Below are 23,178 nucleotides of genomic sequence, written 5' to 3' on the forward strand. Positions count from 1 at the left end.
CTGGGGACTGTAAGTTCTAGTTTTACTATTTGCAGTGTTATCCCAGTGCGCCAATCCGCGGGCCAATCCTGCTCTGTCACAGTTGATTACATTTGCCGTTCCTATTCCTAGGCCGTGAGAGCGAAAGAGATGAATGAGTTGAGTGTGCTTTTATGCTATTCGAGCTATTGTTGCTCTCGCTTTTTTGCATTTCTGTCATTCATTTGCCGTTTGCGTTTAGTTGAACTTCAATCGTGTTCGCGAATAGACGTGCTTGTTGTGTGCCGCCAGGAAATTGATAAAAATTCCTGGAAAACAGTAGTGTTTTACTTTTATTTTATTGTTGAATTAGTGGCCATACGGATTTTCTATCCGAAGCAGTTTCTTCAGCGAATCCGGCTCCGGAAAACGCTAGTTCGGACGAATCTGGCTAAATTTGTGCAAAACGGCGACAATGGATCTGCACGGGTAAGAGTTAAGAAATTAATTTAGGAATTTTTTTTATTGGACGCGGGCCGTGACTTCGATACTCAGCTGGCAGAAACTCTTAAAACCGGCATTGTTCCTTGTGTGGAAAAGTAAATTTCTTTTAACACGATCTGTCATCGGTGCGGAACGTCAAAATTAGTTGCTTCCCAGTCGAACCCATTCCAGAAGAGGTTCGGAATTCTGAATGGATTCCCGATTCCGACTCAAACAGTTGTTGCATTTGAGCTGGAATACATTCAGGGTTCTGACTGGTTTTACCGGGATGCAGTTCCTATAAAGAAGTTCAAACACAGCATCAACGGCAAGGAAAGTGGGTAATTGTTTACTTTAGATACTCTTCCTCCTGTAAGTGGAAAACATGTTTTTCTTTCGTGAATGTGCTAGTTTAGTGTTGTAGATTAATAAAAAAGAAGCAGAAAGTGAAAATTTTAATAATTCATTAACAAGTTTATAAATAAGTTGTACCTGCCAACCTTTCTCGTGTGGTCATTGTGCTTCCGAAAGTTAGGCTTTTGGCGAAGCTAGCTTAATGCGGCTGTACCGCATAGCCAAGTTCGGACGAGGTGGCCTTGCTACTTGTCATCGGAACCGCAAGCAAACCTGTGATCCACTCGTTTGCCCGGTATACTCAAACATAGGGATTAGTTTGAGGCATTTACAATGTCTTATTTAGTAACAATAGGATAGTATTCATTGACAGCGGCTTTGCACCGCTTCGGATCCTTGAACTCGGCTATGCGGCATAGCCGCATTAAGCTAGCTTCGCCAAAAGCCTTACTTTCGTGAGCATAATAACCATATGAGCAAGGTTAGTAGGTACAACTTATTCTTAAACTTAATGAATTATTAAAATTTTTGCTTTCCGCCTCTTTTTCAAGAATCTACAACACTAAACTAGCATATTTTTTAAAAGAAAAAATGTTTTCCGCTTACAAGGGAAGAAGTACCAAAAGTAAACCAACGAGTAAACCATTACCCGTTGACCTTCGATTTCGACAGCGTTGACATTCTGTTTGTACTTAAGTCTGAGTCTTATTCTCATTCACGGCACCCAATTACTAGTACAAAATTTCCTTCTAGTCACTTATGTTACGTGGCTGTAAAATAGGGCCACTCCTTTAAGGAATCCTCTGCGCGTTTTTAATACTTCTGAGGATAGATTGTAAGAGAAACATTAATGCGAATGGGATTAGAATTTTTGAGTCGATACAGTAATTTGTAATTTATTAATTAATCGCACGGTAACCTGTTAGTTTTACCACTACCCAGGTCAAGGATTGTTACTGAGTTTAAATATAGCAATACAAGAACTGGTATGTTGCTCGGTTGGATAAAACGGTTTAAGCACCAAATAGTTCATCGAACTTTTAACATGATTTTTTGTGATTTGTTCGATGTTGTTTGACCTTTGTTTGCCCTATGTTTGACCTTGAGTGCACTCCTCTCAAAAATGTAAGTTCAAATGTTGGCAGGATTTCGGTCATGAAATTCATCTGAAACAGGAAATTCAAAAAGAATTTATCTTGGCTATCGCCTGACACACGGTATTTCCAAAATCCAAAAATTTGGCGAAATGGCTTCTGATATTTTCCAATTCTAAACGATTGATCAGTTCGCCTCTGAAATATATTGTGAACCAGTTGCAAAACACGACTTTTGAGAAACCCATGGAGGCGAGTTATAGGGGACAGCGCACAGCCAAACTTCTAAAATTTCAGAATTATAGAATATCAAAATTTTGAAATTTTAGAATTATTTTAGAATTTTAGAATTTTAGAATTTTAGAATTTTAGAGTTTTAGAATTTTAGAATTTTAGAATTTTAGAATTTTAGAATTTTAGAATTTTAGAATTTTAGAATTTTAGAATTTTAGAATTTTAGAATTTTAGAATTTTAGAAACCAACCAAAGTAAACCAACGAGTAAACCATTACCCGTTGACCTTCGATTTCGACAGCGTTGACATTCTGTTTGTACTTAAGTCTGAGTCTTATTCTCATTCACGGCACCCAATTACTAGTACAAAATTTCCTTCTAGTCACTTATGTTACGTGGCTGTAAAATAGGGCCACTCCTTTAAGGAATCCTCTGCGCGTTTTTAATACTTCTGAGGATAGATTGTAAGAGAAACATTAATGCGAATGGGATTAGAATTTTTGAGTCGATACAGTAATTTGTAATTTATTAATTAATCGCACGGTAACCTGTTAGTTTTACCACTACCCAGGTCAAGGATTGTTACTGAGTTTAAATATAGCAATACAAGAACTGGTATGTTGCTCGGTTGGATAAAACGGTTTAAGCACCAAATAGTTCATCGAACTTTTAACATGATTTTTTGTGATTTGTTCGATGTTGTTTGACCTTTGTTTGCCCTATGTTTGACCTTGAGTGCACTCCTCTCAAAAATGTAAGTTCAAATGTTGGCAGGATTTCGGTCATGAAATTCATCTGAAACAGGAAATTCAAAAAGAATTTATCTTGGCTATCGCCTGACACACGGTATTTCCAAAATCCAAAAATTTGGCGAAATGGCTTCTGATATTTTCCAATTCTAAACGATTGATCAGTTCGCCTCTGAAATATATTGTGAACCAGTTGCAAAACACGACTTTTGAGAAACCCATGGAGGCGAGTTATAGGGGACAGCGCACAGCCAAACTTCTAAAATTTCAGAATTATAGAATATCAAAATTTTGAAATTTTAGAATTATTTTAGAATTTTAGAATTTTAGAATTTTAGAATTTTAGAATTTTAGAATTTTAGAATTTTAGAATTTTAGAATTTTAGAATTTTAGAATTTTAGAATTTTAGAATTTTAGAATTTTAGAATTTTAGAATTTTAGAATTTTAGAATTTTAGAATTTTAGAATTTTAGAATTTTAGAATTTTAGAATTTTAGAATTTTAGAATTTTAGAATTTTAGAATTTTAGAATTTTAGAATTTTAGAATTTTAGAATTTTAGAATTTTAGAATTTTAGAATTTTAGAATTTTAGAATTTTAGAATTTTAGAATTTTAGAATTTTAGAATTTTAGAATTTTAGAATTTTAGAATTTTAGAATTTTAGAATTTTAGAATTTTAGAATTTTAGAATTTTAGAATTTTAGAATTTTAGAATTTTAGAATTTTAGAATTTTAGAATTTTAGAATTTTAGAATTTTAGAATTTTAGAATTTTAGAATTTTAGAATTTTAGAATTTTAGAATTTTAGAATTTTAGAATTTTAGAATTTTAGAATTTTAGAATTTTAGAATTTTAGAATTTTAGAATTTTAGAATTTTAGAATTTTAGAATTTTAGAATTTTAGAATTTTAGAATTTTAGAATTTTAGAATTTTAGAATTTTAGAATTTTAGAATTTTAGAATTTTAGAATTTTAGAATTTTAGAATTTTAGAATTTTAGAATTTTAGAATTTTAGAATTTTAGAATTTTAGAATTTTAGAATTTTAGAATTTTAGAATTTTAGAATTTTAGAATTTTAGAATTTTAGAATTTTAGAATTTTAGAATTTTAGAATTTTAGAATTTTAGAATTTTAGAATTTTAGAATTTTAGAATTTTAGAATTTTAGAATTTTAGAATTTTAGAATTTTAGAATTTTAGAATTTTAGAATTTTAGAATTTTAGAATTTTAGAATTTTAGAATTTTAGAATTTTAGAATTTTAGAATTTTAGAATTTTAGAATTTTAGAATTTTAGAATTTTAGAATTTTAGAATTTTAGAATTTTAGAATTTTAGAATTTTAGAATTTTAGAATTTTAGAATTTTAGAATTTTAGAATTTTAGAATTTTAGAATTTTAGAATTTTAGAATTTTAGAATTTTAGAATTTTAGAATTTTAGAATTTTAGAATTTTAGAATTTTAGAATTTTAGAATTTTAGAATTTTAGAATTTTAGAATTTTAGAATTTTAGAATTTTAGAATTTTAGAATTTTAGAGTTTTAGAATTTTAGAATTTTAGAATTTTAGAATTTTAGAATTTTAGAATTTTAGAATTTTAGAATTTTAGAATTTTAGAATTTTAGAATTTTAGAATTTTAGAATTTTAGAATTTTAGAATTTTAGAATTTTAGAATTTTAGAATTTTAGAATTTTAGAATTTTAGAATTTTAGAATTTTAGAATTTTAGAATTTTAGAATTTTAGAATTTTAGAATTTTAGAATTTTAGAATTTTAGAATTTTAGAATTTTAGAATTTTAGAATTTTAGAATTTTAAAATTTTAAAATTTTAAAATTTTAGAATTTTAGAATTTTAGAATTTTAGAATTTTAGAATTTTAGAATTTTAGAATTTTAGAATTTTAGAATTTTAGAATTTTAGAATTTTAGAATTTTAGAATTTTAGAATTTTAGAATTTTAGAATTTTAGAATTTTAGAATCTTAGAATCTTAGAATCTTAGAATCTTAGAATCTTAGAATCTTAGAATTTTAGAAATTTAGAATCTTAGAATTTTGAAATTTTAGAATTTTAAAATTTTAAAATTTTAGAATTTTAGAATTTTAGAATTTTAGAATTTTAGAATTTTAGAATTTTAGAATTTTAGAATTTTAGAATTTTAGAATTTTAGAATTTTAGAATTTTAGAATTTTAGAATTTTAGAATTTTAGAATTTTAGAATTTTAGAATTTTAGAATTTTAGAATTTTAGAATTTTAGAATTTTAGAATTTTAGAATTTTAGAATTTTAGAATTTTAGAATTTTAGAATTTTAGAATTTTAGAATTTTAGAATTTTAGAATTTTAGAATTTTAGAATTTTAGAATTTTAGAATTTTAGAATTTTAGAATTTTAGAATTTTAGAATTTTAGAATTTTAGAATTTTAGAATTTTAGAATTTTAGAATTTTAGAATTTTAGAATTTTAGAATTTTAGAATTTTAGAATTTTAGAATTTTAGAATTTTAGAATTTTAGAATTTTAGAATTTTAGAATTTTAGAATTTTAGAATTTTAGAATTTTAGAATTTTAGAATTTTAGAATTTTAGAATTTTAGAATTTTAGAATTTTAGAATTTTAGAATTTTAGAATTTTAGAATTTTAGAATTTTAGAATTTTAGAATTTTAGAATTTTAGAATTTTAGAATTTTAGAATTTTAGAATTTTAGAATTTTAGAATTTTAGAATTTTAGAATTTTAGAATTTTAGAATTTTAGAATTTTAGAATTTTAGAATTTTAGAATTTTAGAATTTTAGAATTTTAGAATTTTAGAATTTTAGAATTTTAGAATTTTAGAATTTTAGAATTTTAGAATTTTAGAATTTCAGAATTTCAGAATTTCAGAATTTCAGAATTTCAGAATTTCAGAATTTTAGAATTTTAGAATTTTAAAATTTTAGAATTTTAGAATTTTAGAATTTTAGAATTTTAGAATTTTAGAATTTTAGAATTTTAGAATTTTAGAATTTTAGAATTTTAGAATTTTAGAATTTTAGAATTTTAGAATTTTAGAATTTTAGAATTTTAGAATTTTAGAAATTTAGAATTTTAGCAATTTAGAAATTTAGAATCTTAGAATTTTAGAATTTTAGAATTTTAGAATTTTAGAATTTTAGAATTTTAGAATTTTAGAATTTTAGAATTTTAGAATTTTAGAATTTTAGAATTTTAGAATTTTAGAATTTTAGAATTTTAGAATTTTAGAATTTTAGAATTTTAGAATTTTAGAATTTTAGAATTTTAGAATTTTAGAATTTTAGAATTTTAGAATTTTAGAATTTTAGAATTTTAGAATTTTAGAATTTTAGAATTTTAGAATTTTAGAATTTTAGAATTTTAGAATTTTAGAATTTTAGAATTTTAGAATTTTAGAATTTTAGAATTTTAGAATTTTAGAATTTTAGAATTTTAGAATTTTAGAATTTTAGAATTTTAGAATTTTAGAATTTTAGAATTTTAGAATTTTAGAATTTTAGAATTTTAGAATTTTAGAATTTTAGAATTTTAGAATTTTAGAATTTTAGAATTTTAGAATTTTAGAATTTTAGAATTTTAGAATTTTAGAATTTTAGAATTTTAGAATTTTAGAATTTTAGAATTTTAGAATTTTAGAATTTTAGAATTTTAGAATTTTAGAATTTTAGAATTTTAGAATTTTAGAATTTTAGAATTTTAGAATTTTAGAATTTTAGAATTTTAGAATTTTAGAATTTTAGAATTTTAGAATTTTAGAATTTTAGAATTTTAGAATTTTAGAATTTTAGAATTTTAGAATTTTAGAATTTTAGAATTTTAGAATTTTAGAATTTTAGAATTTTAGAATTTTAGAATTTTAGAATTTTAGAATTTTAGAATTTTAGAATTTTAGAATTTTAGAATTTTAGAATTTTAGAATTTTAGAATTTTAGAATTTTAGAATTTTAGAATTTTAGAATTTTAGAATTTTAGAATTTTAGAATTTTAGAATTTTAGAATTTTAGAATTTTAGAATTTTAGAATTTTAGAATTTTAGAATTTCAGAATTTTAGAATTTTAGAATTTTAGAATTTTAGAATTTTAGAATTTTAGAATTTTAGAATTTTAGAATTTTAGAATTTTAGAATTTTAGAATTTTAGAATTTTAGAATTTTAGAATTTTAGAATTTTAGAATTTTAGAATTTTAGAATTTTAGAATTTTAGAATTTTAGAATTTTAGAATTTTAGAATTTTAGAATTTTAGAATTTTAGAATTTTAGAATTTTAGAATTTTAGAATTTTAGAATTTTAGAATTTTAGAATTTTAGAATTTTAGAATTTTAGAATTTTAGAATTTTAGAATTTTAGAATTTTAGAATTTTAGAATTTTAGAATTTTAGAACTTTAGAACTTTAGAATTTTAGAATTTTAGAATTTTAGAATTTTAGAATTTTAGAATTTTAGAATTTTAGAATTTTAGAATTTTAGAATTTTAGAATTTTAGAATTTTAGAATTTTAGAATTTTAGAATTTTAGAATTTTAGAATTTTAGAATTTTAGAATTTTAGAATTTTAGAATTTTAGAATTTTAGAATTTTAGAATTTTAGAATTTTAGAATTTTAGAATTTTAGAATTTTAGAATTTTAGAATTTTAGAATTTTAGAATTTTAGAATTTTAGAATTTTAGAATTTTAGAATTTTAGAATTTTAGAATTTTAGAATTTTAGAATTTTAGAATTTTAGAATTTTAGAATTTTAGAATTTTAGAATTTTAGAATTTTAGAATTTTAGAATTTTAGAATTTTAGAATTTTAGAATTTTAGAATTTTAGAATTTTAGAATTTTAGAATTTTAGAATTTTAGAATTTTAGAATTTTAGAATTTTAGAATTTTAGAATTTTAGAATTTTAGAATTTTAGAATTTTAGAATTTTAGAATTTTAGAATTTTAGAATTTTAGAATTTTAGAATTTTAGAATTTTAGAAATTTAGAATTTTAGCAATTTAGAATTTTAGAATTTTAGAATTTTAGAATCTTAGAATTTTAGAATTTTAGAATCTTAGAATCTTAGAATTTTAGAATTTTAGAATTTTAGAATTTTAGAATTTTAGAATTTTAGAATTTTAGAATTTTAGAATTTTAGAATTTTAGAATTTTAGAATTTTAGAATTTTAGAATTTTAGAATTTTAGAATTTTAGAATTTTAGAATTTTAGAATTTTAGAATTTTAGAATTTTAGAATTTTAGAATTTTAGAATTTTAGAATTTTAGAATTTTAGAATTTTAGAATTTTAGAATTTTAGAATTTTAGAATTTTAGAATTTTAGAATTTTAGAATTTTAGAATTTTAGAATTTTAGAATTTTAGAATTTTAGAATTTTAGAATTTTAGAATTTTAGAATTTTAGAATTTTAGAATTTTAGAATTTTAGAATTTTAGAATTTTAGAATTTTAGAATTTTAGAATTTTAGAATTTTAGAATTTTAGAATTTTAGAATTTTAGAATTTTAGAATTTTAGAATTTTAGAATTTTAGAATTTTAGAATTTTAGAATTTTAGAATTTTAGAATTTTAGAATTTTAGAATTTTAGAATTTTAGAATTTTAGAATTTTAGAATTTTAGAATTTTAGAATTTTAGAATTTTAGAATTTTAGAATTTTAGAATTTTAGAATTTCAGAATTTTAGAATTTTAGAATTTTAGAATTTTAGAATTTTAGAATTTTAGAATTTTAGAATTTTAGAATTTTAGAATTTTAGAATTTTAGAATTTTAGAATTTTAGAATTTTAGAATTTTAGAATTTTAGAATTTTAGAATTTTAGAATTTTAGAATTTTAGAATTTTAGAATTTTAGAATTTTAGAATTTTAGAATTTTAGAATTTTAGAATTTTAGAATTTTAGAATTTTAGAATCTTAGAATTTTAGAATTTTAGAATTTTAGAAATTTAGAATTTTAGCAATTTAGAAATTTAGAATCTTAGAATTTTAGAATTTTAGAATTTTAGAATTTTAGAATTTTAGAATTTTAGAATTTTAGAATTTTAGAATTTTAGAATTTTAGAATTTTAGAATTTTAGAATTTTAGAATTTTAGAATTTTAGAATTTTAGAATTTTAGAATTTTAGAATTTTAGAATTTTAGAATTTTAGAATTTTAGAATTTTAGAATTTTAGAATTTTAGAATTTTAGAATTTTAGAATTTTAGAATTTTAGAATTTTAGAATTTTAGAATTTTAGAATTTTAGAATTTTAGAATTTTAGAATTTTAGAATTTTAGAATTTTAGAATTTTAGAATTTTAGAATTTTAGAATTTTAGAAACCAACCAAAGTAAATCAACGAGTAAACCATTACCCGTTGACCTTCGATTTCGACAGCGTTGACATTCTGTTTGTACTTAAGTCTGAGTCTTATTCTCATTCACGGCACCCAATTACTAGTACAAAATTTCCTTCTAGTCACTTATGTTACGTGGCTGTAAAATAGGGCCACTCCTTTAAGGAATCCTCTGCGCGTTTTTAATACTTCTGAGGATAGATTGTAAGAGAAACATTAATGCGAATGGGATTAGAATTTTTGAGTCGATACAGTAATTTGTAATTTATTAATTAATCGCACGGTAACCTGTTAGTTTTACCACTACCCAGGTCAATGATTGTTACTGAGTTTAAATATAGCAATACAAGAACTGGTATGTTGCTCGGTTGGATAAAACGGTTTAAGCACCAAATAGTTCATCGAACTTTTAACATGATTTTTTGTGATTTGTTCGATGTTGTTTGACCTTTGTTTGCCCTATGTTTGACCTTGAGTGCACTCCTCTCAAAAATGTAAGTTCAAATGTTGGCAGGATTTCGGTCATGAAATTCATCTGAAACAGGAAATTCAAAAAGAATTTATCTTGGCTATCGCCTGACACACGGTATTTCCAAAATCCAAAAATTTGGCGAAATGGCTTCTGATATTTTCCAATTCTAAACGATTGATCAGTTCGCCTCTGAAATATATTGTGAACCAGTTGCAAAACACGACTTTTGAGAAACCCATGGAGGCGAGTTATAGGGGACAGCGCACAGCCAAACTTCTAAAATTTCAGAATTATAGAATATCAAAATTTTGAAATTTTAGAATTATTTTAGAATTTTAGAATTTTAGAATTTTAGAATTTTAGAATTTTAGAATTTTAGAATTTTAGAATTTTAGAATTTTAGAATTTTAGAATTTTAGAATTTTAGAATTTTAGAATTTTAGAATTTTAGAATTTTAGAATTTTAGAATTTTAGAATTTTAGAATTTTAGAATTTTAGAATTTTAGAATTTTAGAATTTTAGAATTTTAGAATTTTAGAATTTTAGAATTTTAGAATTTTAGAATTTTAGAATTTTAGAATTTTAGAATTTTAGAATTTTAGAATTTTAGAATTTTAGAATTTTAGAATTTTAGAATTTTAGAATTTTAGAATTTTAGAATTTTAGAATTTTAGAATTTTAGAATTTTAGAATTTTAGAATTTTAGAATTTTAGAATTTTAGAATTTTAGAATTTCAGAATTTTAGAATTTTAGAATTTTAGAATTTTAGAATTTTAGAATTTTAGAATTTTAGAATTTTAGAATTTTAGAATTTTAGAATTTTAGAATTTTAGAATTTTAGAATTTTAGAATTTTAGAATTTTAGAATTTTAGAATTTTAGAATTTTAGAATTTTAGAATTTTAGAATTTTAGAATTTTAGAATTTTAGAATTTTAGAATTTTAGAATTTTAGAATTTTAGAATTTTAGAATTTTAGAATTTTAGAATTTTAGAATTTTAGAATTTTAGAATTTTAGAATTTTAGAATTTTAGAATTTTAGAATTTTAGAATTTTAGAATTTTAGAATTTTAGAATTTTAGAATTTTAGAATTTTAGAATTTTAGAATTTTAGAATTTTAGAATTTTAGAATTTTAGAATTTTAGAATTTTAGAATTTTAGAATTTTAGAATTTTAGAATTTTAGAATTTTAGAATTTTAGAATTTTAGAATTTTAGAATTTTAGAATTTTAGAATTTTAGAATTTTAGAATTTTAGAATTTTAGAATTTTAGAATTTTAGAATTTTAGAATTTTAGAATTTTAGAATTTTAGAATTTTAGAATTTTAGAATTTTAGAATTTTAGAATTTTAGAATTTTAGAATTTTAGAATTTTAGAATTTTAGAATTTTAGAATTTTAGAATTTTAGAATTTTAGAATTTTAGAATTTTAGAATTTTAGAATTTTAGAATTTTAGAATTTTAGAATTTTAGAATTTTAGAATTTTAGAATTTTAGAATTTTAGAATTTTAGAATTTTAGAATTTTAGAATTTTAGAATTTTAGAATTTTAGAATTTTAGAATTTTAGAATTTTAGAATTTTAGAATTTTAGAATTTTAGAATTTTAGAATTTTAGAATTTTAGAATTTTAGAATTTTAGAATTTTAGAATTTTAGAATTTTAGAATTTTAGAATTTTAGAATTTTAGAATTTTAGAATTTTAGAATTTTAGAATTTTAGAATTTTAGAATTTTAGAATTTTAGAATTTTAGAATTTTAGAATTTTAGAATTTTAGAATTTTAGAATTTTAGAATTTTAGAATTTTAGAATTTTAGAATTTTAGAATTTTAGAATTTTAGAATTTTAGAATTTTAGAATTTTAGAATTTTAGAATTTTAGAATTTTAGAATTTTAGAATTTTAGAATTTTAGAATTTTAGAATTTTAGAATTTTAGAATTTTAGAATTTTAGAATTTTAGAATTTTAGAATTTTAGAATTTTAGAATTTTAGAATTTTAGAATTTTAGAATTTTAGAATTTTAGAATTTTAGAATTTTAGAATTTTAGAATTTTAGAATTTTAGAATTTTAGAATTTTAGAATTTTAGAATTTTAGAATTTTAGAATTTTAGAATTTTAGAATTTTAGAATTTTAGAATTTTAGAATTTTAGAATTTTAGAATTTTAGAATTTTAGAATTTTAGAATTTTAGAATTTTAGAATTTTAGAATTTTAGAATTTTAGAATTTTAGAATTTTAGAATTTTAGAATTTTAGAATTTTAGAATTTTAGAGTTTTAGAATTTTAGAATTTTAGAATTTTAGAATTTTAGAATTTTAGAATTTTAGAATTTTAGAATTTTAGAATTTAAGAATTTTAGAATTTTAGAATTTTAGAATTTTAGAATTTTAGAATTTTAGAATTTTAGAATTTTAGAATTTTAGAATTTTAGAATTTTAGAATTTTAGAATTTTAGAATTTTAGAATTTTAGAATTTTAGAATTTTAGAATTTTAGAATTTTAGAATTTTAGAATTTTAGAATTTTAGAATTTTAGAATTTTAGAATTTTAGAATTTTAAAATTTTAGAATTTTAGAATTTTAGAATTTTAGAATTTTAGAATTTTAGAATTTTAGAATTTTAGAATTTTAGAATTTTAGAATTTTAGAATTTTAGAATTTTAGAATTTTAGAATTTTAGAATTTTAGAATTTTAGAATTTTAGAATTTTAGAATTTTAGAATTTTAGAATTTTAGAATTTTAGAATTTTAGAATTTTAGAATTTTAGAATTTTAGAATTTTAGAATTTTAGAATTTTAGAATTTTAGAATTTTAGAATTTTAGAATTTTAGAATTTTAGAATTTTAGAATTTTAGAATTTTAGAATTTTAGAATTTTAGAATTTTAGAATTTTAGAATTTTAGAATTTTAGAATTTTAGAATTTTAGAATTTTAGAATTTTAGAATTTTAGAATTTTAAAATTTTAGAATTTTAGAATTTTAGAATTTTAGAATTTTAGAATTTTAGAATTTTAGAATTTTAGAATATTAGAATCTTAGAATCTTAGAATCTTAGAATTTTAGAATTTTAGAAATTTAGAATCTTAGAATTTTGAAATTTTAGAATTTTAGAATTTTAAAATTTTAAAATTTTAGAATTTTAGAATTTTAGAATTTTAGAATTTTAGAATTTTAGAATTTTAGAATTTTAGAATTTTAGAATTTTAGAATTTTAGAATTTTAGAATTTTAGAATTTTAGAATTTTAGAATTTTAGAATTTTAGAATTTTAGAATTTTAGAATTTTAGAATTTTAGAATTTTAGAATTTTAGAATTTTAGAATTTTAGAATTTTAGAATTTTAGAATTTTAGAATTTTAGAATTTTAGAATTTTAGAATTTTAGAATTTTAGAATTTTAGAATTTTAGAATTTTAGAATTTTAGAATTTTAGAATTTTAGAATTTTAGAATTTTAGAATTTTAGAATTTTAGAATTTTAGAATTTTAGAATTTTAGAATTTTAGAATTTTAGAATTTTAGAATTTTAGAATTTTAGAATTTTAGAATTTTAGAATTTTAGAATTTTAGAATTTTAGAATTTTAGAATTTTAGAATTTTAGAATTTCAGAATTTCAGAATTTCAGAATTTCAGAATTTCAGAATTTTAGAATTTTAGAATTTTAGAATTTTAGAATTTTAGAATTTTAGAATTTTAGAATTTTAGAATTTTAGAATTTTAGAATTTTAGAATTTTAGAATTTTAGAATTTTAGAATTTTAGAATTTTAGAATTTTAGAATTTTAGAATTTTAGCAATTTAGAAATTTAGAATCTTAGAATTTTAGAATTTTAGAATTTTAGAATTTTAGAATTTTAGGATTTTAGAATTTTAGAATTTTAGAATTTTAGAATTTTAGAATTTTAGAATTTTAGAATTTTAGAATTTTAGAATTTTAGAATTTTAGAATTTTAGAATTTTAGAATTTTAGAATTTTAGAATTTTAGAATTTTAGAATTTTAGAATTTTAGAATTTTAGAATTTTAGAATTTTAGAATTTTAGAATTTTAGAATTTTAGAATTTTAGAATTTTAGAATTTTAGAATTTTAGAATTTTAGAATTTTAGAATTTTAGAATTTTAGAATTTTAGAATTTTAGAATTTTAGAATTTTAGAATTTTAGAATTTTAGAATTTTAGAATTTTAGAATTTTAGAATTTTAGAATTTTAGAATTTTAGAATTTTAGAATTTTAGAATTTTAGAATTTTAGAATTTTAGAATTTTAGAATTTTAGAATTTTAGAATTTTAGAATTTTAGAATTTTAGAATTTTAGAATTTTAGAATTTTAGAATTTTAGAATTTTAGAATTTTAGAATTTTAGAATTTTAGAATTTTAGAATTTTAGAATTTTAGAACTTTAGAATTTTAGAATTTTAGAATTTTAGAATTTTAGAATTTTAGAATTTTAGAATTTTAGAATTTTAGAATTTTAGAATTTTAGAATTTTAGAATTTTAGAATTTTAGAATTTTAGAATTTTAGAATTTTAGAATTTTAGAATTTTAGAATTTTAGAATTTTAGAATTTTAGAATTTTAGAATTTTAGAATTTTAGAATTTTAGAATTTTAGAATTTTAGAATTTTAGAATTTTAGAATTTTAGAATTTTAGAATTTTAGAATTTTAGAATTTTAGAATTTTAGAATTTTAGAATTTTAGAATTTTAGAATTTTAGAATTTTAGAATTTTAGAATTTTAGAATTTTAGAATTTTAGAATTTTAGAATTTTAGAATTTTAGAATTTTAGAATCTTAGAATTTTAGCAATTTAGAAATTTAGAATCTTAGAATTTTAGAATTTTAGAATTTTAGAATTTTAGAATTTTAGAATTTTAGGATTTTAGAATTTTAGAATTTTAGAATTTTAGAATTTTAGAATTTTAGAATTTTAGAATTTTAGAATTTTAGAATTTTAGAATTTTAGAATTTTAGAATTTTAGAATTTTAGAATTTTAGAATTTTAGAATTTTAGAATTTTAGAATTTTAGAATTTTAGAATTTTAGAATTTTAGAATTTTAGAATTTTAGAATTTTAGAATTTTAGAATTTTAGAATTTTAGAATTTTAGAATTTTAGAATTTTAGAATTTTAGAATTTTAGAATTTTAGAATTTTAGAATTTTAGAATTTTAGAATTTTAGAATTTTAGAATTTTAGAATTTTAGAATTTTAGAATTTTAGAATTTTAGAATTTTAGAATTTTAGAATTTTAGAATTTTAGAATTTTAGAATTTTAGAATTTTAGAATTTTAGAATTTTAGAATTTTAGAATTTTAGAACTTTAGAATTTTAGAATTTTAGAATTTTAGAATTTTAGAATTTTAGAATTTTAGAATTTTAGAATTTTAGAATTTTAGAATTTTAGAATTTTAGAATTTTAGAATTTTAGAATTTTAGAATTTTAGAATTTTAGAATTTTAGAATTTTAGAATTTTAGAATTTTAGAATTTTAGAATTTTAGAATTTTAGAATTTTAGAATTTTAGAATTTTAGAATTTTAGAATTTTAGAATTTTAGAATTTTAGAATTTTAGAATTTTAGAATTTTAGAATTTTAGAATTTTAGAATTTTAGAATTTTAGAATTTTAGAATTTTAGAATTTTAGAATTTTAGAATTTTAGAATTTTAGAATTTTAGAATTTTAGAATTTTAGAATTTTAGAATTTTAGAATTTTAGAATTTTAGAATTTTAGAATTTTAGAATTTTAGAATTTTAGAATTTTAGAATTTTAGAATTTTAGAATTTTAGAATTTTAGAATTTTAGAATTTTAGAATTTTAGAATTTTAGAATTTTAGAATTTTAGAATTTTAGAATTTTAGAATTTTAGAATTTTAGAATTTTAGAATTTTAGAATTTTAGAATTTTAGAATTTTAGAATTTTAAAATTTTAGAATTTTAGAATTTTAGAATTTTAGAATTTTAGAATTTTAGAATTTTAGAATTTTAGAATTTTAGAATTTTAGAATTTTAGAATTTTAGAATTTTAGAATTTTAGAATTTTAGAATATTAGAATCTTAGAATCTTAGAATCTTAGAATTTTAGAATTTTAGAAATTTAGAATCTTAGAATTTTGAAATTTTAGAATTTTAGAATTTTAAAATTTTAAAATTTTAAAATTTTAGAATTTTAGAATTTTAGAATTTTAGAATTTTAGAATTTTAGAATTTTAGAATTTTAGAATTTTAGAATTTTAGAATTTTAGAATTTTAGAATTTTAGAATTTTAGAATTTTAGAATTTTAGAATTTTAGAATTTTAGAATTTTAGAATTTTAGAATTTTAGAATTTTAGAATTTTAGAATTTTAGAATTTTAGAATTTTAGAATTTTAGAATTTTAGAATTTTAGAATTTTAGAATTTTAGAATTTTAGAATTTTAGAATTTTAGAATTTTAGAATTTTAGAATTTTAGAATTTTAGAATTTTAGAATTTTAGAATTTTAGAATTTTAGAATTTTAGAATTTTAGAACTTTAGAATTTTAGAATTTTAGAATTTTAGAATTTTAGAATTTTAGAATTTTAGAATTTTAGAATTTTAGAATTTTAGAATTTTAGAATTTTAGAATTTTAGAATTTTAGAATTTTAGAATTTTAGAATTTTAGAATTTTAGAATTTTAGAATTTTAGAATTTTAGAATTTTAGAATTTTAGAATTTTAGAATTTTAGAATTTTAGAATTTTAGAATTTTAGAATTTTAGAATTTTAGAATTTTAGAATTTTAGAATTTTAGAATTTTAGAATTTTAGAATCTTAGAATTTTAGCAATTTAGAAATTTAGAATCTTAGAATTTTAGAATTTTAGAATTTTAGAATTTTAGAATTTTAGGATTTTAGAATTTTAGAATTTTAGAATTTTAGAATTTTAGAATTTTAGAATTTTAGAATTTTAGAATTTTAGAATTTTAGAATTTTAGAATTTTAGAATTTTAGAATTTTAGAATTTTAGAATTTTAGAATTTTAGAATTTTAGAATTTTAGAATTTTAGAATTTTAGAATTTTAGAATTTTAGAATTTTAGAATTTTAGAATTTTAGAATTTTAGAATTTTAGAATTTTAGAATTTTAGAATTTTAGAATTTTAGAATTTTAGAATTTTAGAATTTTAGAATTTTAGAATTTTAGAATTTTAGAATTTTAGAATTTTAGAATTTTAGAATTTTAGAATTTTAGAATTTTAGAATTTTAGAATTTTAGAATTTTAGAATTTTAGAATTTTAGAATTTAGAATTTTAGAATTTTAGAATTTTAGAATTTTAGAATTTTAGAATTTTAGAATTTTAGAATTTTAGAATTTTAGAATTTTAGAATTTTAGAACTTTAGAATTTTAGAATTTTAGAATTTTAGAATTTTAGAATTTTAGAATTTTAGAATTTTAGAATTTTAGAATTTTTTAGAATTTTAGAATTTTAGAATTTTAGAATTTTAGAATTTTAGAATTTTAGAATTTTAGAATTTTAGAATTTTAGAATTTTAGAATTTTAGAATTTTAGAATTTTAGAATTTTAGAATTTTAGAATTTTAGAATTTTAGAATTTTAGAATTTTAGAATTTTAGAATTTTAGAATTTTAGAATTTTAGAATTTTAGAATTTTAGAATTTTAGAATTTTAGAATTTTAGAATTTTAGAATTTTAGAATTTTAGAATTTTAGAATTTTAGAATTTTAGAATTTTAGAATTTTAGAATTTTAGAATTTTAGAATTTTAGAATTTTAGAATTTTAGAATTTTAGAATTTTAGAATTTTAGAATTTTAGAATTTTAGAATTTAGAATTTTAGAATTTTAGAATTTTAGAATTTTAGAATTTTAGAATTTTAGAATTTTAGAATTTTAGAATTTTAGAATTTTAGAATTTTAGAATTTTAGAATTTTAGAATTTAGAATTTTAGAATTTTAGAATTTTAAAATTTAGAATTTTAGAATTTTAGAATTTTAGAATTTTAGAATTTTAGAATTTTAGAATATTAGAATCTTAGAATCTTAGAATCTTAGAATCTTAGAATTTTAGAATTTTAGAATTTTAGAAATTTAGAATCTTAGAATTTTGAAATTTTAGAATTTTAGAATTTTAAAATTTTAAAATTTTAGAATTTTAGAATTTTAGAATTTTAGAATTTTAGAATTTTAGAATTTAGAATTTTAGAATTTTAGAATTTTAGAATTTTAGAATTTTAGAATTTTAGAATTTTAGAATTTTAGAATTTTAGAATTTTAGAACTTTAGAATTTTAGAATTTTAGAATTTTAGAATTTTAGAATTTAGAATTTTAGAATTTTAGAATTTTAGAATTTTAGAATTTTAGAATTTTAGAATTTTAGAATTTTAGAATTTTAGAATTTTAGAATTTTAGAATTTTAGAATTTTAGAATTTTAGAATTTTAGAATTTTAGAATTTTAGAATTTTAGAATTTTAGAATTTTAGAATTTTAGAATTTTAGAATTTTAGAATTTTAGAATTTTAGAATTTTAGAATTTTAGAATTTTAGAATTTTAGAATTTTAGAATTTTAGAATTTTAGAATTTTAGAATTTTAATTAGAATTTTAGAATTTTAGAATTTTAGAATTTTAGAATTTTAGAATTTTAGAATTTTAGAATTTTAGAATTTTAGAATTTTAGAATTTTAGAATTTCAGAATTTCAGAATTTCAGAATTTCAGAATTTCAGAATTTCAGAATTTCAGAATTTCAGAATTTCAGAATTTCAGAATTTTAGAATTTTAGAATTTTAGAATTTTAGAATTTTAGCAATTTAGAAATTTAGAATCTTAGAATTTTAGAATTTTAGAATTTTAGAATTTTAGAATTTTAGGATTTTAGAATTTTAGAATTTTAGAATTTTAGAATTTTAGAATTTTAGAATTTTAGAATTTTAGAATTTTAGAATTTTAGAATTTTAGAATTTTAGAATTTTAGAATTTTAGAATTTTAGAATTTTAGAATTTTAGAATTTTAGAATTTTAGAATTTTAGAATTTTAGAATTTTAGAATTTTAGAATTTTAGAATTTTAGAATTTTAGAATTTTAGAATTTTAGAATTTTAGAATTTTAGAATTTTAGAATTTTAGAATTTTAGAATTTTAGAATTTTAGAATTTTAGAATTTTAGAATTTTAGAATTTTAGAATTTTAGAATTTTAGAATTTTAGAATTTTAGAATTTTAGAATTTTAGAATTTTAGAATTTTAGAATTTTAGAATTTTAGAATTTTAGAATTTTAGAATTTTAGAATTTTAGAATTTTAGAATTTTAGAATTTTAGAATTTTAGAATTTTAGAATTTTAGAATTTTAGAATTTTAGAATTTTAGAATTTTAGAATTTTAGAATTTTAGAATTTTAGAATTTTAGAATTTTAGAACTTTAGAACTTTAGAATTTTAGAATTTTAGAATTTTAGAATTTTAGAATTTTAGAATTTTAGAATTTTAGAATTTTAGAATTTTAGAATTTTAGAATTTTAGAATTTTAGAATTTTAGAATTTTAGAATTTTAGAATTTTAGAATTTTAGAATTTTAGAATTTTAGAATTTTAGAATTTTAGAATTTTAGAATTTTAGAATTTTAGAATTTTAGAATTTTAGAATTTTAGAATTTTAGAATTTTAGAATTTTAGAATTTTAGAATTTTAGAATTTTAGAATTTTAGAATTTTAGAATTTTAGAATTTTAGAATTTTAGAATTTTAGAATTTTAGAATTTTAGAATTTTAGAATTTTAGAATTTTAGAATTTTAGAATTTTAGAATTTTAGAATTTTAGAATTTTAGAATTTTAGAATTTTAGAATTTTAGAATTTTAGAATTTTAGAATTTTAGAATTTTAGAATTTTAGAATTTTAGAATTTTAGAATTTTAGAATTTTAGAATTTTAGAATTTTAGAAATTTAGAATTTTAGCAATTTAGAATTTTAGAATTTTAGAATTTTAGAATTTTAGAATCTTAGAATTTTAGAATTTTAGAATCTTAGAATTTTAGAATTTTAGAATTTTAGAATTTTAGAATTTTAGAATTTTAGAATTTTAGAATTTTAGAATTTTAGAATTTTAGAATTTTAGAATTTTAGAATTTTAGAATTTTAGAACTTTAGAATTTTAGAATTTTAGAATTTTAGAATTTTAGAATTTTAGAATTTTAGAATTTTAGAATTTTAGAATTTTAGAATTTTAGAATTTTAGAATTTTAGAATTTTAGAATTTTAGAATTTTAGAATTTTAGAATTTTAGAATTTTAGAATTTTAGAATTTTAGAATTTTAGAATTTTAGAATTTTAGAATTTTAGAATTTTAGAATTTTAGAATTTTAGAATTTTAGAATTTTAGAATTTTAGAATTTTAGAATTTTAGAATTTTAGAATTTTAGAATTTTAGAATTTTAGAATTTTAGAATTTTAGAATTTTAGAATTTTAGAATTTTAGAATTTTAGAATTTTAGAATTTTAGAATTTTAGAATTTTAGAATTTTAGAATTTTAGAATTTTAGAATTTTAGAATTTTAGAATTTTAGAATTTTAGAATTTTAGAATTTTAGAATTTTAGAATTTTAGAATTTTAGAATTTTAGAATTTTAGAATTTTAGAATTTTAGAATTTTAGAATTTTAGAATTTTAGAATTTTAGAATTTTAGAATTTTAGAATTTTAGAATTTTAGAATTTTAGAATTTTAGAATTTTAGAATTTTAGAATTTTAGAATTTTAGAATTTTAGAATTTTAGAATTTTAGAATCTTAGAATTTTAGAATTTTAGAATTTTAGAAATTTAGAATTTTAGCAATTTAGAAATTTAGAATCTTAGAATTTTAGAATTTTAGAATTTTAGAATTTTAGAATTTTAGAATTTTAGAATTTTAGAATTTTAGAATTTTAGAATTTTAGAATTTTAGAATTTTAGAATTTTAGAATTTTAGAATTTTAGAATTTTAGAATTTTAGAATTTTAGAATTTTAGAATTTTAGAATTTTAGAATTTTAGAATTTTAGAATTTTAGAATTTTAGAATTTTAGAATTTTAGAATTTTAGAATTTTAGAAACCAACCAAAGTAAATCAACGAGTAAACCATTACCCGTTGACCTTCGATTTCGACAGCGTTGACATTCTGTTTGTACTTAAGTCTGAGTCTTATTCTCATTCACGGCACCCAATTACTAGTACAAAATTTCCTTCTAGTCACTTATGTTACGTGGCTGTAAAATAGGGCCACTCCTTTAAGGAATCCTCTGCGCGTTTTTAATACTTCTGAGGATAGATTGTAAGAGAAACATTAATGCGAATGGGATTAGAATTTTTGAGTCGATACAGTAATTTGTAATTTATTAATTAATCGCACGGTAACCTGTTAGTTTTACCACTACCCAGGTCAAGGATTGTTACTGAGTTTAAATATAGCAATACAAGAACTGGTATGTTGCTCGGTTGGATAAAACGGTTTAAGCACCAAATAGTTCATCGAACTTTTAACATGATTTTTTGTGATTTGTTCGATGTTGTTTGACCTTTGTTTGCCCTATGTTTGACCTTGAGTGCACTCCTCTCAAAAATGTAAGTTCAAATGTTGGCAGGATTTCGGTCATGAAATTCATCTGAAACAGGAAATTCAAAAAGAATTTATCTTGGCTATCGCCTGACACACGGTATTTCCAAAATCCAAAAATTTGGCGAAATGGCTTCTGATATTTTCCAATTCTAAACGATTGATCAGTTCGCCTCTGAAATATATTGTGAACCAGTTGCAAAACACGACTTTTGAGAAACCCATGGAGGCGAGTTATAGGGGACAGCGCACAGCCAAACTTCTAAAATTTCAGAATTATAGAATATCAAAATTTTGAAATTTTAGAATTATTTTAGAATTTTAGAATTTTAGAATTTTAGAATTTTAGAATTTTAGAATTTTAGAATTTTAGAATTTTAGAATTTTAGAATTTTAGAATTTTAGAATTTTAGAATTTTAGAATTTTAGAATTTTAGAATTTTAGAATTTTAGAATTTTAGAATTTTAGAATTTTAGAATTTTAGAATTTTAGAATTTTAGAATTTTAGAATTTTAGAATTTTAGAATTTTAGAATTTTAGAATTTTAGAATTTTAGAATTTTAGAATTTTAGAATTTTAGAATTTTAGAATTTTAGAATTTTAGAATTTTAGAATTTTAGAATTTTAGAATTTCAGAATTTTAGAATTTTAGAATTTTAGAATTTTAGAATTTTAGAATTTTAGAATTTTAGAATTTTAGAATTTTAGAATTTTAGAATTTTAGAATTTTAGAATTTTAGAATTTTAGAATTTTAGAATTTTAGAATTTTAGAATTTTAGAATTTTAGAATTTTAGAATTTTAGAATTTTAGAATTTTAGAATTTTAGAATTTTAGAATTTTAGAATTTTAGAATTTTAGAATTTTAGAATTTTAGAATTTTAGAATTTTAGAATTTTAGAATTTTAGAATTTTAGAATTTTAGAATTTTAGAATTTTAGAATTTTAGAATTTTAGAATTTTAGAATTTTAGAATTTTAGAATTTTAGAATTTTAGAATTTTAGAATTTTAGAATTTTAGAATTTTAGAATTTTAGAATTTTAGAATTTTAGAATTTTAGAATTTTAGAATTTTAGAATTTTAGAATTTTAGAATTTTAGAATTTTAGAATTTTAGAATTTTAGAATTTTAGAATTTTAGAATTTTAGAATTTTAGAATTTTAGAATTTTAGAATTTTAGAATTTTAGAATTTTAGAATTTTAGAATTTTAGAATTTTAGAATTTTAGAATTTTAGAATTTTAGAATTTTAGAATTTTAGAATTTTAGAATTTTAGAATTTTAGAATTTTAGAATTTTAGAATTTTAGAATTTTAGAATTTTAGAATTTTAGAATTTTAGAATTTTAGAATTTTAGAATTTTAGAATTTTAGAATTTTAGAATTTTAGAATTTTAGAATTTTAGAATTTTAGAATTTTAGAATTTTAGAATTTTAGAATTTTAGAATTTTAGAATTTTAGAATTTTAGAATTTTAGAATTTTAGAATTTTAGAATTTTAGAATTTTAGAATTTTAGAATTTTAGAATTTTAGAATTTTAGAATTTTAGAATTTTAGAATTTTAGAATTTTAGAATTTTAGAATTTTAGAATTTTAGAATTTTAGAATTTTAGAATTTCAGAATTTTAGAATTTTAGAACTTTAGAATTTTAGAATTTTAGAATTTTAGAATTTTAGAATTTTAGAATTTTAGAATTTTAGAATTTTAGAATTTTAGAATTTTAGAATTTTAGAATTTTAGAATTTTAGAATTTTAGAATTTTAGAATTTTAGAATTTTAGAATTTTAGAATTTTAGAATTTTAGAATTTTAGAATTTTAGAATTTTAGAATTTTAGAATTTTAGAATTTTAGAATTTTAGAATTTTAGAATTTTAGAATTTTAGAATTTTAGAATTTTAGAATTTTAGAATTTTAGAATTTTAGAATTTTAGAATTTT

The 23,178-nt window shown here is 17.9% G+C and overlaps 1 long non-coding RNA gene across 7 annotated transcripts in view; it reads left to right on the forward strand.

Annotated features, from left to right (window-relative positions):
* Positions 1-215: 215 nt before the first annotated feature.
* LOC131694901 (uncharacterized) overlaps positions 216-23,178 on the forward strand; it is a 66,878-nt gene continuing 43,915 nt past the window's right edge. For all 7 annotated transcript variants that reach the window (XR_009306556.1, XR_009306557.1, XR_009306560.1 and 4 more), the window contains exon 1: positions 216-447. This is a non-coding gene — a long non-coding RNA (uncharacterized LOC131694901). The remainder of the gene's footprint in view (positions 448-23,178) is intronic.

Source organism: Topomyia yanbarensis, unplaced genomic scaffold (assembly GCF_030247195.1).
Source record: "Topomyia yanbarensis strain Yona2022 unplaced genomic scaffold, ASM3024719v1 HiC_scaffold_192, whole genome shotgun sequence".
Classification (NCBI taxonomy): Eukaryota; Metazoa; Arthropoda; class Insecta; order Diptera; family Culicidae; genus Topomyia; species Topomyia yanbarensis.